Source organism: Oryzias latipes, chromosome 8 (genome assembly GCF_002234675.1).
Source record: "Oryzias latipes chromosome 8, ASM223467v1".
NCBI classification, from domain to species: Eukaryota; Metazoa; Chordata; class Actinopteri; order Beloniformes; family Adrianichthyidae; genus Oryzias; species Oryzias latipes.
The window spans coordinates 7189300-7206950 of record NC_019866.2 but is presented as its reverse complement, the minus strand read 5'-3'; the positions used below and the strand labels follow the sequence as shown (position 1 = coordinate 7206950).

General features: G+C 36.8%; 1 protein-coding gene across 1 annotated transcript in view; it reads left to right on the top strand.

Moving 5' to 3' along the window:
* The window catches only part of elfn1 (extracellular leucine rich repeat and fibronectin type III domain containing 1), a 75626-nt gene that overhangs the window by 41041 nt on the left and 16934 nt on the right, over positions 1 to 17651 (top strand). Inside the window, exon 2 of the mRNA XM_023957446.1 lies at positions 5947 to 6036. The gene's annotated coding sequence lies outside the window, so the exon portion shown is untranslated. The remainder of the gene's footprint in view (positions 1 to 5946; positions 6037 to 17651) is intronic.

The window sequence follows — 17651 nt, the reverse complement described above, 5'->3', positions numbered from 1 at the left end:
ATGCCTCCGTTTGTTTCGCTTAATAGGTTTGCAGCTTTTGCACCGGAGGGTCTGGTCCATTCAAAGATCGCAGAACGGCTTTAAGCTGAGATCACCAACGCACCTCTGAAATGAAGGGTCAACAGCAGGGGGATCTTTTAGTTTGGCTAAGAATTAGAGAGCAAAGCTTTTTAGCAATAAATCAACACAACAACTTCTGGATTTTACATGGAAAAATCAAAATCAATGAAAGGAACAGTCCTGCAAGCAATGGCTTCTTGTGTTCCATTTGAGTTGGTCAGGGGATTCATCCATCAACAAGTAATTCCTCCTCACCTTTATAAGTTAAACTGTGTAGATATACTGTGCAACTCTAGATTAAATGTCATCAGTGTCTAAAAAAAGTGTTTTTTCTAATATCTATATGACATAATCAAGTAAATAAGTATTTTGATTTTACAAAAATAAGAATAAATATAGTGTTCATTTTATGCAGATAAAGTATAAATACATCAACATCGTGAACCTTTTCTATCAGACAGTAAATATTTACTTTTATTTTTAGAATTTCAGCATTTGCTATCATGCCACAGGCTGAGTGTCTCAGGATTTGTGTGAGCACGAACCGTAAGTGCAAGAAGTGTGTAGTGCTTTATTTAAAACTCTCCTCCACAGCAGTGGTCCCCGACCCCCAGGCCATAGACTCTTACAGGTTTGTGGAACAGTTGGTACCGATCCACAAAGAGAAATAACACGATCTACATTTGATTACAAATTACATGATTCTGAAGGAAGTTTTATTTTGGAAATCGAACTGTGACGCACATCAAGTCACTCGACCAGGTGTCGAAAATACATCCACTCCCCTTCTTACAGTGATTTGAAACCACCCAAGCTAGCAAAGTTAGCAAAAAACTAACATATTTGGAAAGTTTTGTTTTTGCAAATAGAACCAGTGATGAAACAGAAGAGGAGCCTTCAACTTTGAAATAAAAGAAAGCTGCATTTAATTGTTGTTGGGATTTTAATTTTTTGTAGCGTTGAGCGATTGGTTGATGTGATTTGCACTTCAGGGCCAACGTAGGAATGGATTAAAGGAAAATCTACATCACATTTTTAAGGTTCCTACACAAAATCAACTGTGCAAATAAAGTTAAAAGCAGCTGCAGATATTTACAAAGGGATGACAATAAACATTAACTTCAAAAGTTAAAGGAAACTAGATGCTAAAAAAAAGGAAAAATTAGATGCCCACTTCAGCCTCCTACATGCAGGCCCGTGCCAAGCCTGAATAAGGTTAGTGACCTACAGTACGTATTTTAGGTTCTGGCAGACAAAACGACTATAGCTTCAGTTGCTGCTTTTTCAGTTGGTAAATCATTTTAGTTTTACGTCCAGAAGAAAATAAGGATGTGATTTCAGTTTTTGTTTTCATCAGGCACACCGTTGAGTCAGCAAGCTTAACAAAACAGACCCGCCTTAAAGCGTTTATGACTCAGCCTACAAACTGAGCGGATCGTTAGAGAGCAGAGTCTTTCAGCAGTGCGCTGATCTCTCCACGCCCGTCTGCTTCTTGTGACCACAGCCGGCTGCAAAGATTTGTTGTGATTTGCGCGCCCTGTTCCGCCCCAGCTCTCATGGCTTTAGGTGAAGAAACCAGCATTCTTCCTCAGAGCTGCTGATCACTGATGTGCAAAACAAGAAATATGGCCGCCTGCAAAACCTCGCCATCCTGTAGGATTTTAAAACACTTTGATTTAAAAGATAAAAAGCAACATTTTAGTCTATCTTGTCTTAGCATTGAACTCACTACGTTTCAAGATATCCAGCAATTCAGTACCTTTATTTTGGGTTTTGTAAAACAGATGTTAGAATTCACAATGGGAGAGTCAATGCTGGCTTTCACAAACCTCTTCCTATTTTTTTTTTCTTCAAAGTCACCATTTGAATTTCTGTTCAAAACCAAAGAAGGCTGGTATCAGCCTTGGAGCGCTCACAATACCAAGGTCAAAACATTTAAAAAAACAATTTTTTCACATTGTGAGCACTTCTAGATAACACCTGGTGCCTATTGCTGTAGCACAACACGAGATGACTCCCCCAAGGAGTGGAGGGAGAGCTGAAATCATTTCACCATGAGGCAGCAGTCAGTATATTTAAACCTTTTTCATAATTAAAGGTTTTTCGGAAAGTTGGAGCTACTCTTTGGGGATCCTTTTGGAATCAAAGAAGCTTCAAAGCAGCTTCTAAGCTGCCAAAACAGAAAAAATTAACTCATCAAAAAACTGTTGTGACTTTCTTAAGTTGCATTTGTTCAAAAATGTTCCTTTTTTTTAGTTTGCATCCTTTTTAATAGAAAACTTTTCATGAAACAGGAAAATATAACACGCCGTAAGCATTCAAAATGTTTTGTAAGGTTTTATCAGTTTTTCTTATCTGTGTTGCTTTTTGTTATACAACAATAAACCTATAAATTTACGAGTTCCTTCCTTGTAAAAAGTTGAAATGGGACAGATCCACTTGGCAGTGATTTAAATTCCAAGCATCTGTGTCAACCTGTGGACGTTGGTGAGCTATTTTCGTCCTTCTTTCCTGTGCAGCTCAGCAGATGAGAAAAATCAGTCAAATGCTCAGCCTTTCAGCACTCTGGGTAAAAGCGTGGATGTGTGCCAGAAATCAGCTCCTCGATTTTGCTGCAGGTTTGCCTCTCCACCCCACCAGCACCGTCACCCCTCCTGCAGCCTGACCCTTCCTGACATTTATTATGTATCATGGAAAGCCACACAAAAGATGAGAAGGATTTGGCTGCAACACGATTTTTTTTCTGGAAGACAATGCACTAGAAAGCGTTGTAACTATTCCATATTAAATAGCCTCTTCTTCTTGGAAATGAAGTATAAAATATTCAGTATTTTTACATACTCTTTGTTTCAGAAGAAATCACTTGAGGTTGTTGCTTTGTAGGTCATTTTGTGAAAGTACAAGGATTTGAAGATGTAAATAAAAAATTTGATCATGAAATTTGCATCATAATAAAGACCCACTTAGATATAAATAAAAAAATATAAAAAAAGCTCAAAATTGCATATCTGAGTATTTCTTTACACAAGTTGTTGTGAATCAGTAAGAGATGAAAAAATGTAATTTAAGAAAGATTGTAGTTGTGATGTCACAAATAATGTCACAAGCTCCCTGCTCCACTCCATTCCGATTAATCCACTTGAAGACTACTGGATCCAATCTTTGTTTTTCTCGTCTGATCTGGCATCCGGCTCAAAAATGTATGTCTGGATAGCCCCAATATCACTCGCTTTGTTGCACTGGCAATGGGTGGGTAGGTAGGTCGTGGGTGTAAGGGGCTGTAAGCTAGCAAGAGAGTGTGTTAACAGATGATTGCAGAAACTATTTCCAAGACAACGAAAACTATTTTTTCTTTGAGCTAAAAACATTATAATTACCACAAAAAGTCCAATGGGAATGCTTTTAAAAATAGATCAAAACATAATGGTAGTGGATCTTTAATTTATCTTTCAATTAAAGACTATATTTATGTGTAAAACCAAAGACCCTTCTTTTGGTAATATCACAAAATGTCAAGTGCATTTAAGTTAACACATCTTATAGATTTATACTTAAAAGAACTGAAGAGTTCCTCCTTATTTTTACCTCCAGTACTGTTTACACTGTGAGCCATCCACTGCGTCCAGAATCAATAATGTTGCAGGACAACAGTTAGCAGAGGAAGGAAACTTGACCTCTGCAGCTTAACTAATGTAGGCTTGTTGTTGCCTCCTCCTGGGGATAATAAAAGTCTTTGTATTACAAGGGCAGATGATGCATTCGACTGTCCCAGCCAGGGAAATCCCTTCACACAGATCCAACATTGCAAAAGTGATTTGTGCAGTTGTCAAAATAATATCCCTACCAGTTTTTAAGATTAGGTATGTTGCTGACTGAGGATAGTACAAAACATTCATTAGTTATTTGAGAAATTCAGTTGATAAAGGCTCAGTAGTAAATTCAACAGTAACTGAACTGCAGTTGCCACTTTCCCACCAGGTATAAAGTGGTAGAGTCAAGGTAAGGGTGGTGGTGGAGGGAATGATAGATTAATACAATCTTTTAAGTAGAAGGTTTTGGGCACCATGCCAGGCATTTCACATTTTTCTCTGCTGCTTGTTCAGATTTGGAAAACTAAATATACTTTTTTCATCAAATGTTTCTGCAAAAGGTTCTTCCTTCATTACCAAAGTGACATTTTGCACTAAAATAATCTGCAGAAAATATTTAACATAGATCTTCTGGCAACTGCAAAGACAGGAATTTGAAGTTTGACAACAATTCTAATTAACTAGTCAAGGTTTTTTTATTTATATTTTTATTTTATTTTAGAATCTTTTAGGTTTGTTTGCAATTTGATGACTCACTTTTCATATAAAATAACTTCCTTTTGTTGTATGAAAAGAACCACGTCGTCAGCAAATGTGATTGTTTTTTATTTATTTGGGAAAATTAAAAATAGAGGAAAGTGTTTTCATTTTCCAATCAAAATTCACATTCTTGATTTAAAAACTTTGTTGTCTGTCATCCAGTTTAACATGTGGTCAGTTTTCAGTTATTTAACCTAGATGTGTTTAAAACTGATTTAAAAAGTTCAAAAAAAATGTTTAAATAGAAAATTCCATCAAAATAAGGAATGACATTACCTCTTTGACCTGAAAACACCAAGAAGTGACATTAAGTCCAAATACATGGATGTGCTCTGAGAGAAAATTCCAGAGGGATGTGCTGGTTAAAAAAAAGAAAAGATCTCTCTTGTTTGGAGCATGTCAGCAGGGGCAGCTGCAGGATTGACCCTGCCAAGGACGGAGAGCTCCCCATGCCTGTTCAACGTCGTGAAATGAGCCATTGAACTGCTAAATGGAGTCTTTATGATGAGTAATTAAAAGAATATAGCTGAACTCTCTCAAACTCCCCTTTTCACTTGGTTCCGCTGAGTTTTGCTGTCACGGGTTTGCCAAAAGGCAGCTGCCTTGGGCCACTTTAACTATCGGCCCTTTCACCAAAATGCAAATGGCAGCCTTCAGGAATCACATCATATGTTGTTTGATTTTGCGAAAAATGTGCCTTTTTTGCTGACTTCCATTACTCGTTATTGGAGAAGTTTATGCCTGTCAAGCAGGATGCTGCAGCATTAGGTGTGAAGGAGGAAAGGTTGTAGCCTTTTATTGCTGCACTCTGTAAAGATCGTACAAAGAAACTCAAGAAAAAAATAAACCATGTGCAAACAATGAAGACATCACACTTCCTCTCTATTAAAACTTATTGGTACGAATGCAGAACATCCATCTCTCTTTGTGCAATGCGTCTCTTAGTCGTTTTTACAACTTCCATAAAAATGCATGAAGGATGTTGCCAAGGAAAGCCTCTGGTGTGCAGATTTTGAAATCTCACCCACTTTAAGGGGAGTCATTAAGATGATAGAGAGCTGGAGAAAGGCTCATGTTTGATTAATTAGTAAAACTAACTTTGGCAAGACAAGAAACTGAGGATTTCATTTGCTTGTGCTTGTTAGAAAAGGTTAATGAAGTGGTTCTCATTTTTGAAATAAAAGAGAAAAAAGGGAAAAAAACAGCTGAATTCTTTTCAGAGAATCCTCTTTGAAGATGAGAATTTATACCATTCAGTTTGACCTCTGTGGTTAAAATTATATCATGGTGACCTTAAACATAACTTCTACAAACACAAGTCGATAGTTCTTGCATTTGTGGAGAAATTTGGGGAAATTAGTTTAAAGGGCAGATTAGAAAAGGAATTGTTTTAACTACTGTGGAAACTTGATCAATATCGAAAACAACGTTCTGTGATTATTAATCTGAATCTATGTGACTATGAAAAAAGGAAAAAAAAATACATGTCGTTATTTTCTATTTCTAATCTTTACATTGTCCTTTACTGTTCTTTCAGAGTTTAACAGAGAAGTCAGGGGACATCTGAACGGCTGGAGGCCACCGGGGATGCTTTCTCCCACCGAGGATTGCAGCCCAGATTACAGAGGTTGGTGCAGGTGTTTTGGTGCAGCTGTGCGTGTGTGTTGACTTAGCCGAGGCCCTGCATGAGCAAACGCCCCCTAAGAGGATCACACCGCTAATCCACTGGTCAATACACAAGACAAAGAACAGTACAGTGCCGAGTCACTCAGAGGACATGTCATCCTGAGAGTGGACAGCATGGATATCCGTCAGTGGATACATAGAGGCTGCAACAAGGTCTACAACTACTCAGTGGCCTAGTTATGACTGGAAAGTTGTGGGTCGAGCCACACCGCAGACTGTAAAAGTGGAACCCAATGGCTCCCTGCTCAGTATGAAGGGTTTAATTGGTGGAGTAAATCAACAAATGGTTTCAGAGTGCAGCTGTGCTTGCAGCTAACTGCCCCCTTGGAGTGGGTCAAATATTTGGTGGAAATTCCACACACTAAGATGTGTGACAGCTAGAAACGATTTAGCATGTCTCAGTTTGTTTCATTTGGTTCATATGTTTTTCCAGTATTTATTTTTTAATTTTGTTTGAATTTTATTTAACCTTTATATAACCAGGTAAAACCCATTGAGATCAAAATCTCTATATTAAGGATGGCCAAGAGATCTACAACACACATCACATACTGTAAATATAGTTGAAATATAACACAAAACAATGACCTTAGATAGGGGTGGGAAATTCCAGGCATCGAGGGCAGGTGTGTCTGCATGATTTCCAGATAGTCTTGCCCTACTCATGGCTGATTACCTGGTTCAGGTGTGTCCAGCCAATCAGAACATGCCAGAGCAGGGTATGTTGGAAAACATGCAGGAATGCAGCCCCTCAGTGCCCACCTCTGCTTTAGAGTTTTAACTATTTAAAATCTAAAGTTACAGGTGCAGCAAAGTAACTTAGTGTTGTAAAATGCAATATATGTAAACAGTCAGGTGCAAAAGTTATAAGCAGCATAATAATAATAACATTTAGGAGATACAAGGTCCAGAGTTATCAGTAACAAAATATAAGTTAAATTAAAGACATTGGCAATGATGTATATAATCTTTATTTTTCTTTTTTTGCTACATAAAAAGTTGCAAAAAAATCTAAATTCAACAAGTTCAGACCATTTCAGTCCAGTTTTCAATTCCAAGCAGAGGCAGAAAATGTAAAAAAGAGTTTGGACTATTTTCACCCACTTTGTGTTTAATTTGCTTGACGTTAAATTGGAAATTGAATTTTCAATCAACGGTCTTGAGTTTTGCTTTTCATTAAGTGACCCGATATTTTTGATTATCCAACATTTCCTTTGTAGTAAATCAAAGGAATTTGTCCTTTCACTGACTGATGTGCAGGGATACCAACCAGAGTTCACACTAAGCAATCGCTACTACTAAATAAAGTAGCCCTAACAGAAATAATGTGACCCTAGTAATTATCAATGATTCATTTTCTTGCAATCATTTCTCATAACCTGCATAACCTTTCCACTTGGATGACTCACTAGTGACTTGGGTCGTCCATAATTAAACACCGAACAGAGGGGAGGTGCCCTGTGGTTTCAATATTGCATTTGTCATGTTTTTAACAGCAAAATAGCTTTTCAATGATTTTTTTTGTCTACGTCTTCCCCTTTACATACAGGAACTGAGGGAGTTGACTACATGTATATTTCTTCTCAAATAAAACACTGTGTTTGACATTTGTATGCAACATATGAAAATGATTTGTTGTTTCCACAATAGTAAAACTGTTAGTGTTAGCTTTTCCTGTTACTTTCCCAACTTAATGTTTTTAGTTATAACTCCAAAATTCGAAATAAAAGCAATGGTTTCAAAGTTGATCACAAAAACCTGCTGCAGCTTTAGTCTCATCGTGCTGCATATTCCAAGCTTCTCCATCAACCAGGAGTCTTAATCGATGATACTGGGGAAGACTTATTTGAATGGATTACTTTAAAGAGCATCATGGATTAGCTTGTAAGAGACATGGATCCCTGAGGGAGTCTTAAATTAGTCACATGAAATGATTCTAAAACGTTCTCTGGTCAGCAATTACAGGGGCTACTTCCACATCAAAACAATGTAACCCTCCTCATTATCCCCTCACTAAATGCATCAATGTCACTTTGGCCCATGCTCCATCATGTGACCAGCATGACAGTTTTACATTTAAATGAAGTGTGGCACCTATGCTTATGTTATCCTGCTGGTAATGCAATTTAAACTTTTTTCCGACACATAACAGAAAATCTGCATTTTCCATAACAACACTGCATAATTAAAATACTGAATTGCTCATCTGCATATGGTACGTGGAGTGAGACTGAATTTAAATGACGAGTTAAACCTGTCAGATTTATTTCTTAACTTTTTTTATAGTAAATTAGCAAAGAAAATTGCCCCTACATATGCATGAATCTCTTTAATGTTTTAGATTCTTTTTCAAACGTCTAGCTTAAAACACGTTTATCAGAAGAATAAGTACAAAAGCAACTTTAAAAAAGGGGTAAATTTAAAACGTCTTTTTTTTGTCTGATAAAACTCTTAATCTTGCATTTTGTCAAAATGGCAAAGATCCTAGATTTGCTACACAATTGAAGGAACACATTTGTTCTCCATTTTATAATTTGTCTTGGAGCAGATAGGATAAAAATGAAACCAAAATCGGAGTCAGCCACATGTTGTGGGAGGGGAGGTTGCTGTGCAAAGGAAATTTCACTCCACAGTTGGGTCTGTGGCGGATTCTGCAAAACAAACCTGAGGACTTTAAAAAATCAATACACCCGACTTTATTCACCGAGTTAGAAAAGCAAATGCATTCCAACTTAATAATTAGTTAAATAAAGAACCCAAAACTCAATCAGCAAAAAAAAAAAAAAATCCCTTTAAAAGAAGACAAGAAGTGGTCTAAGAGGATCAGCCTTTAAACCACTTTTCAAAAGGGGAAACAAGGCTAAACACTTGGCACTGAAATGCATTACTCTTTAGATGCTGAAAGTATATTTTTTGTAGAATTTAACTGTAAAGTAAAGTGAAATAGTAAGAGTTTTTACTTTCCTTCTGAATTTGGTCAGTTTTTACTACTGATAATGACAAATTGCCAACTTTTGTTTAAATTTTCTGTTTCCTTATGAATGAACTTATAAAACTATTTTAATAAAATACACAATTTGGTAAAACACCTTAAAGTTGCATTTAAATTTAAATTTAAATTTCAACTAACCCTCAGTAGTCACTGAACTCTCCAGTGTGTTTGCCAATCACGTCGGTTGTTTATTATGACATATGATTGACCCCCCCATTTGCACTGCTTTCATTCAACACGTTTAAAAAAAAAAATTTGTTTGAAATTTTTCTTATTTAAAACAAAGTCAAGGTATGAGACATAATAAATAATAAATAAAATAAGTCTTTCGAACAATGTATAGTTTAGTGGAGCCTTGCCTGTTTATTTTCCACATTTTTTGCAATGTTTTGACTTTGTCTTTGCCTTGTTTTCTGGTTGTATACCTTTTAATTTGTTTTTACACATTAGTTCTTTGTTATGGAAAACATAAAGAATGTAAATTTTTGCAGTTAAAAATGATATTTACAACTCGGAATTGTGTTTGTTGAACAGTTTCAGGTTCATTTTTGACTTATTGTACAATATAATGAAAATGATCTTTAACAAAGAAGCTGGTATTGTACTAAAAAGATGGAAATCAAGCACTGCCATAAAAAACATTTTCAAAGTTAATTTATCAGAGCAAATTGTAAAGTAGGATAAAGAGCCCAATAAGGCCCCAGACTAAGGGTTGATTAATGCTTGGAAGATGGATGTACAGTGAAGAGATTTACCAAAGACTACGGAGCCCTAAAGGCACACAGAGCAAAAAACAAAAATGATAAAATAGTATTGGTAGCTCTGACATAGTATCGGGTGGGCACTAGAAACTAGAAGTAAAAAGAAATAGTACTGGTTCCTCGTATTTGGTGCGCACCAGACTAGTCCTTTTTTTTTTTTTTTTTTTTTTTTTTTTTTTTTTACGTCTATGTCCCGTCAGGGCCTCTGTAAAAATCAAACAAAAAAAAAGTTTTTACATCGATCTTTTTCTGCTTCCCTTTGCAAAAAAAAAATATATTTTTTTTTTAGAAAACAAAGTCTCTGGACACCAGGCTCTTGCTTTAAAATGAAAACCAATCATGAAGAAATAAACAGAGTTTAAACATGGCACCACTGTTATGACAGACAGCTTTCGGCCATTGCCTACACACCTCCTAATGACTTTTTTCTATGCCACTGATAAAACACTGTGGCACCTTTCTCCTTGTGACAGGATCCTTCTCTCATATCCTGACAGCTCAGTGTTTCCCTCTTATTACATGCCATTTCTTCAGCGATGCAACACAGCCAGTGTTTCTTGTCTCAGTCGAAATTTAAGATGTAAAAGTGAATCAAAACCCTCCTCAGGCTCAAGTTTTGTCCTTCTTTCAGCCAGTTAAATCGCAGATTCAATCTCTGCTCTGCAAAGTGAATAGAATTTCAAATTTCTTCACTGCTGTGTAGTCAAGATAAAACCTTTAAGGTTAAATAAAAGATGCAAGACTATTGTCTGTAAAACAAATATTCCTAATCTTCATTTTCCTTGCATTTATGCGGGGGAAAAAATGAACGGAGGTTTTAGAATTGATGCGTTGCCGCGGATGGCTGTTAGAGACCACCTGAAAGCACAGTGCTGCACAGCTGGTATAGTGGTGCAGACATAAAAAGAAGAGCTAAGCGAGGCTTTGGTTTATCGCCTACAGAACAGGATTAAAAACCCGAGCCACTCAGCTTTAAAGAAGGATCTCTGACCATCTGCTTTTGTTTGCACCTCTAAAAGCTGCCCACCATGTTTTGCTTCCCATTTTATTTCTTTACATAATACAAGTATTTCCTTTTTATACGGAAAGTTTTACTGCCAGTGAATGAACAACCAAGACATTAGCATGTAATCATCTGTCCCCGTCATCCAGATGCAAGTAAATATTTTATCACTCTCTCTTTATAATGCAGTGAAATGAAAAATGCCAGGTATGCTGTCTTTCAATGACACTTAGTTCCATCGGGAGCCTCTCTTTGGTCAGGAAGACAAGAAGACGAGACAGCAGTCTGCTCAAATGAGAAAACTGTCACAGCATCATTAGAGAAACCATTTGCTCGGGCTCGTTTCATTAGCTTATGTGCTTTGTTATGCCACCCTCATTCTCCAATAACTGAGGAGAAAAAAGTGTATTTTCTTCAAACTTTAATCAAAACCTGCTTTCTTTGGGCATTTGTGTTTAACAGGAAGTGACCCTTCCATCAAAATTGATGTGTTTTTCATTATTGTTGTGCCGCTTGACTTCCTTTGAAAGATTGCACTGAAGCTGATAATTGCATCTCAACAGGTTTAAAGATTAGTATCAGTGCCTGACTGTCCACGTTGGGTGGTAATTTGTCAGGATTGTGGTGGAAGCTTCATAAAGAATGTCTCGTCTCGCATGCTTTGAAAACTTACTCAATTTGAGGCAGTTATTACACTGCAAAACTGGACCGGTGATTTATCAGCTGTCAAAGTCACTGCAAAGTCAAAGTCTATCCGAATGTAGCTGCCCTGTTTTTGTTTACTGTTTGATTCTATTACAGATTCATTTCAGAATTCAAATCAGAAAATAGGAAGGAATTGCCTCTAGGCTAACAAGACTTTTCTTTTAAAGGAAAATGTCATTATTCCCTTTGTACTTAATGACATTGATTAACTTTTTTTCTCTTTTTAAATTAATAAATAATCCCTTTAACCATTTAAACCAATGCAATTCAACATACATTGAATAAATCTACCGATAGAGGATGCATTTTACTGCTTTAACTGCTTTTACTCTTTTCCAGACTGGTAATTAAAACTTTTTTCTGATGTCTTTACTGATGGATGACGCAACAACAGAATCTGTTTTCATGCAGTTTGATGGGTTTGCTGTTCTATTTTCAGAGAACCAACAGGTGGGAGGAAGGCTTTTTTGACTTTCTTTATTCATCACCAGAAAAGTATTTGCTTGTGATCAGGCATAGCTTTATGCCAATTTCCTTTTTATTATTTTTAATTTTTTTATCAAGCTACTTTTTGTGCTTTAGAGCACTCTAAAAAACCTTATTTTCTTGTTTGTGTTGGGTTTGTGAAAAAAATAAACTGCATCCACAGCTACCTTGGGGAAGTTTTAGAATGAAAAACGTCACTGATTTTTAGACAAAAATCTACTTAACATACATCTTGAGAAGCTACAGAAGTCATGGTGGTATTTCCTTTACACAGTAGAGACAGACTCATGGGTGCCAGGAAGTTTGACCATACTGTACTGCCCCTTGTGGTCTCTACAGCTTTTTACAACTTAGTTTTTTCCCCCCAGAAAAATACATAAATGTTCAAATCTGCCTTATACTAAGAAAGAAGAACCTCTTCATCTGCATTTATTTTGTTTGACCATGATTTTCTATATATATTTTTCGTTTTTCAGAAAAATACATTAAAAATGAAATACACAAATATATTCATCTTTGAACAAAAAACATAAGAAAGACCAATTTAGCGGACTGAAAATACCCTATAATTCCTTCGCTGATGGACAACTTTGTGTGCATTTACCTGTTTCTTCAATCCAAGTGTAAAATAATTGAAACTCAACTTTTATTTTCCTTGCAAACTAACACATTTGATCTTAGTCATAAAACAAAACGAAAAAATAGTTTGATCTCAATTCAAATAAGAAAAATTAAGAAACTAATCGGGGGGAAAATATGTTTAAAGCTAACCTTAAAAGATATAAAAACTAACCCAACATGATTTCAAGCAAGACATGATTATCTCATTTGAAAGGACTGCAGTAGTACTACATACTTTACTCTGAGTTGACTTGCTTTTAGGTGTTTTTGTGGGTTTTACAGCAGCATGGAGTTGGATCAGGTGCATGTCATGTGAACGAGCATCTGACAAAAGATGCTGATTGACTTTGCAGGAAGGCGTGTTGGCTTCATAACCAAAACACAGCTGAACCCATTGGCCTTGATGAGCTGAATCTGTCATATTTCCTCTCATTCACAATATTCCGTTAGCTTCTGAATACGTGCCCCTTTCAAGCTCGATATCATGCTACTCTAATAAATAGTCGCACTCATTTATCTGCTTTCTTATAAAATGTAACACATCAATGCCGTGCATCTGTGATCCATTAGAACTGAATTTCTTTTTCAAATAGTTCTCTCTGCCTTTTCCCATTCTGATTAGGACACAGCAGTGATGAAACACTTTGCATTATTAAAGGCTGGAATTACATGAGTGTTTTAACAACCTCCAGCTTTGATTATACTTCACAGAAGTCCCTTTCAAACTGGGAATTGGAACAGAAATATGAATTCATTCGACGGTGTGTGGACAGGGGAATATTATCTTTTGTCTATTGTCTGTCTTTTCAACAGGCCACAGTGAAGGTAGAAAAACATTTGAGCAAATGATTAATTGCGTGACATAAAGGATCTACTCACTTTTTGATAGATCTGCCTATATGGCCTCTCAACTTTGCACCAAGAATTATAGTCAAAGCTGCTACAAATCCCCTGAAGGCCACTGCACAGATGACATTTATTGACTTTATATTTTTATGTATTACTCAGTGAGAGATTCTTGTATGTTTAAAACAGAGGTTGTGATCAATTTTGGGGTGCTGTGGTAGTTAATGTTCTCACTGGTTGATGCATTTTTTTTTTGAAAGTCATGACATAAAGGAATCTAAAAAAACAAAAAACAAACTCAGACTTGACAAATTGCACAAGTAAGGAAGCTGTCCAGATTTTTCAACGTTGCATCATGTTTTAGGTTTCACTGAATGTAAAAAACGGGAAGTCCGAAGTCTTTCGAACAAATCTCTTTCATAACTGTAAAAAGGAAAACTTTGTCAACTCAGCTACGTTTCAAGCACTTTATTTGGAGTGCAAGGGTCAAATGTTGGTGAACAATAGATGAATTTTGTGAAATATTAAACATTCGCCTCAAAGGGGCATTACCTTCAGAGATGTAAGGAAAAAAATTAACAGTATGCCTCAATTTTATGCTTTGATCATTAGGGTGATGGAACAATCAATTTCAAAACTGAGGTTCTTTCTTTCGGAAGGAACATTACTGAAAATGGACTAGAATTTGCATTTTGATTAATCTTGATCCTTGGGTTATTCTACTGTTATGGTTCTAGAAAAGCTAGAACAAAGTTGAAGACCCTAAATCAATCGATTTACAAGTCATTTGCTCCACTAAGTCTGGTTCCATTTAAAGGTTAAAGGGCCTATATCATGCAAAATCAAATTTTTGGGCTTTAAAGTGTATTATATTGTTAATTCTTCACAAACAAACAAAAAACAACCCCAAAGGAGTATTTTGCTCTATTCTTGCATTTCTAAGCATTCCTCTCCAACCCTGCTCCATGAGCATCAGCCCCTTCCTGAAAGGGGAACAACCCCTTCCAGGAAGAGTCTGCCCTGCCAGCACCACCCCCTGGCTAAAACACACACCCACTTCCTCCACAGAGCCAGCGGTGATCGGCAAAACACTTTTTGTAAGGCTCCAGAATATAAACATCCATCTATGCAAAAGTTTGGATGCTGTTTGTTTTTGTGGGTGACACACTGCAGAGGCCGACTCCAGGTTGACGTCATGAAATGGGCGGCACCCGCAAGAAGCGAAAGGCGGTGCCTCAGAGATCGAGTCCTCTTACTTACGGGTAGGAAAATGAGCTCAAGAAAACAACTCATATTATATAAAGAAATTCTAATTTAGTGTGCCAAAGTATCATCAGATATATGACTATAGTTAACTCTGAAAGGCTCATCATAGCATGAAATTGGCCCTTCATTGTGGGTATGACATAACAATTGATTTAACATGCTACCTAAAATATATATAGCCATAAGAAAATGTTAAATGATTGTATCTATAGTAATTAAACCCCTGAACGCACAGTGTTCCCTCGTTTGTTGCAGGAGTTACGTTCTAAAAATAACCCATGAAGTAGGGTTAGGGATGTTATAAGGCTGTGAAACGCCTGACTACACACTTTATAAACTTTTCTCAAGGAGAAATTACCATTTTCACACTTTTCTCTCTAGCTTAAACTAGCAAAATTCAAACCTTTGTAAAATAAAATAAAAAAGTAAATCCAGTATTGTAGAACGAAAACAAAGATCTGGTTAATGATCTGCTTGCAAGGGCCAATCAGGACGCAAAACACAGTGTTTTATCTAAAAGAGAAGAGAAAAGCATGCAAAATGGCAAAAAAAAAATCTGCAAAATCACAAAAGGTGAATCGTGACATAGTGAGAAAAAACTGCATTTACCCTGTAAAAACAAACACCACAATACCATTCTGTGTGTTTTGGCTCCATATCAAGGAAAGATTTAAAAATGTGAGGTGAAAAAAAAAACTGATACATAAAGGATTAAAGTTGGATTTAAAAGTGGCCATAAGACCTGGGTGGAGTACCTCTCCTTTAATTGCTATGAACAGATTTGTTTAGCCATAGTACAAAAGGGAGCTTTTTTTTGCCGTTAAAGCAAAACCAAATGTATTTAACAAAGAACTCAGGAACTTGCTTTTTTTCTGTTGAATGAAAGGGCAAAATGTGTTTCTTCAAATTTCATTTAAAAATGCTAGAGCTTGCCGATCTTTCCTCTATTTACCATCATTGATGTCCATCAGTTGGTTGGCCTTTAGCCTGCACAGCCTTTAGATTAACAAGAATAAAAGCCCTCTCAGCAGTACACCTGTCATGTTGTGTTGAGATCTCCTTGAAGTCCACACTTGGCTTTCTGCGGAGCAGCGATATACCTTTCACTCCCCTGATAGTCAAGAACAAGCCCTCCGTTGCATCTTCTGCCTCATATTAAGCCTGAGTGAATTTGCTCTGTCAGGAACAATAACTTTTCTTTTCAAAGAAGAGACTATTTCATTTTGGCAGCAAAGCTATCACACAAGGAGGTTGTTTCTATTTCCCACCCCGCTGTTACCCTTCAGTCCTGCACTCGGTGTGGATGGATTAAATGGCAACAGCATCAGCCCGACCCTCCTAACATCTTCGCGAGCGCAGACACCTCCCGTCACTTTCTCTAGCTGCAGCAGCCTTTTGTGATGTCAGGTGAATATAGAAGAAAAAAGTAATAAAATCAGATCACAGTCTTTTTGATTGCTGGCCGAATAAACATACTTTTTCCTGTTACCACCTGCCGAAAAACCGTTTTAGCTGAGAAAATCTCCAGAGTCTGTTACGTAATTTTATCTCCCAAAAAAAGGAAAACTGCAAAATTTTCAGGAGAACAAAGCGGCCCATTTCCATGTAATTTATTCAAGTTAAAGCTATCTCGCATTGTCTTTGGCAAGGCAATCTCAAAGCGATAACACCCACTTCCTAAATGTGTCAGATAGTCTTATTGGGTCAGACAGATATAAACATTCAGCACAGGGAACGCTCCTGTTCGCAGCCTGTCAATCAGAACACACAGGCAGGATGAACTGTCAGTCAGACACACAGTCCTGCAGTCCAGTGTAATTGAATTAGCTCCAGTGTCTTTGTGAAGGTTAATTGGTGGTGATACCTTGGCAAAGCATGGCATATAAATTGACAAAGATAAGGATGGTTGTCTTATCGCTGGTTTTGTCAGCATATGTGTGAACTTTATCATTTTGCCAGCCATCAGATATTAAAATTATTATGGAGTTAAGCCCTCCACATTTTTTCTGGTTCATTTAAAACCTCCTCGGCTGTGAAATTTCTGAAACTTTCAGCTGTGTTGAGGGCAGAGCAGGAGCACCTGATTCATACGGAAATGCTATGAGTCAGCAGGTGCAGAACCGCCGCTGGCAGACGCTCTGGCTCAGAGGGCAAGAAAGAAAAAAATCTGACAAGTTGATGGTCACTTGATGGCTTGGAAAATTTAATTTACACCTGCAGGTGTTTTTTTTTTTTTTTAATAATAAATCACGTTTAATCCTGATTAAATTGAATTAACTATTTACAGTTGGATACTTTCTCAGGTGGATTGTTTGAAAGGCATGGTTGTGTTAGTCAATTTTACACAGATCACTGCATACTTATAAGAAAAGGCTATAGAGTATCGTGAAAATTCAACATTCTTTAAATCCCACTCCCATCATCTTTTGATCTATTTTAAAAGCATTCCCAGAAGTTTTTATTCATTAATATGCCATTATAGCTAAAATGAAAAAAATCCTGTCATTTTCTAGCTCATAGTTTCTGCTCAGTGTTAGTAGATCATTAAAAATTTGCCTCTGAGTTGTGGGGGGGACTGTTGGTGCTGAGCAACTCCGCTCCTTCTTCCCCTTTTGTTGCAGAGCGAAGCAGAGCAGGGGGCCAACCCGGTTTATTTTCTAGCAATAGATTGCTAGATAGATAAATACTTTATGGACCTTTGGGGAAATTACAAGACAGTCTATTGCTCTATCAGACCACTCACTCAGTAGCTTAAAACACACATTAAAAGAATAAATGAGTGTTAGAATATACCAATAGAAAACAAGAAAAAGAGCATAAAAAGTAGTTGAACATTCATTGTGCAAAGACTCCGAGGTACTCGTGTATCGACTCAA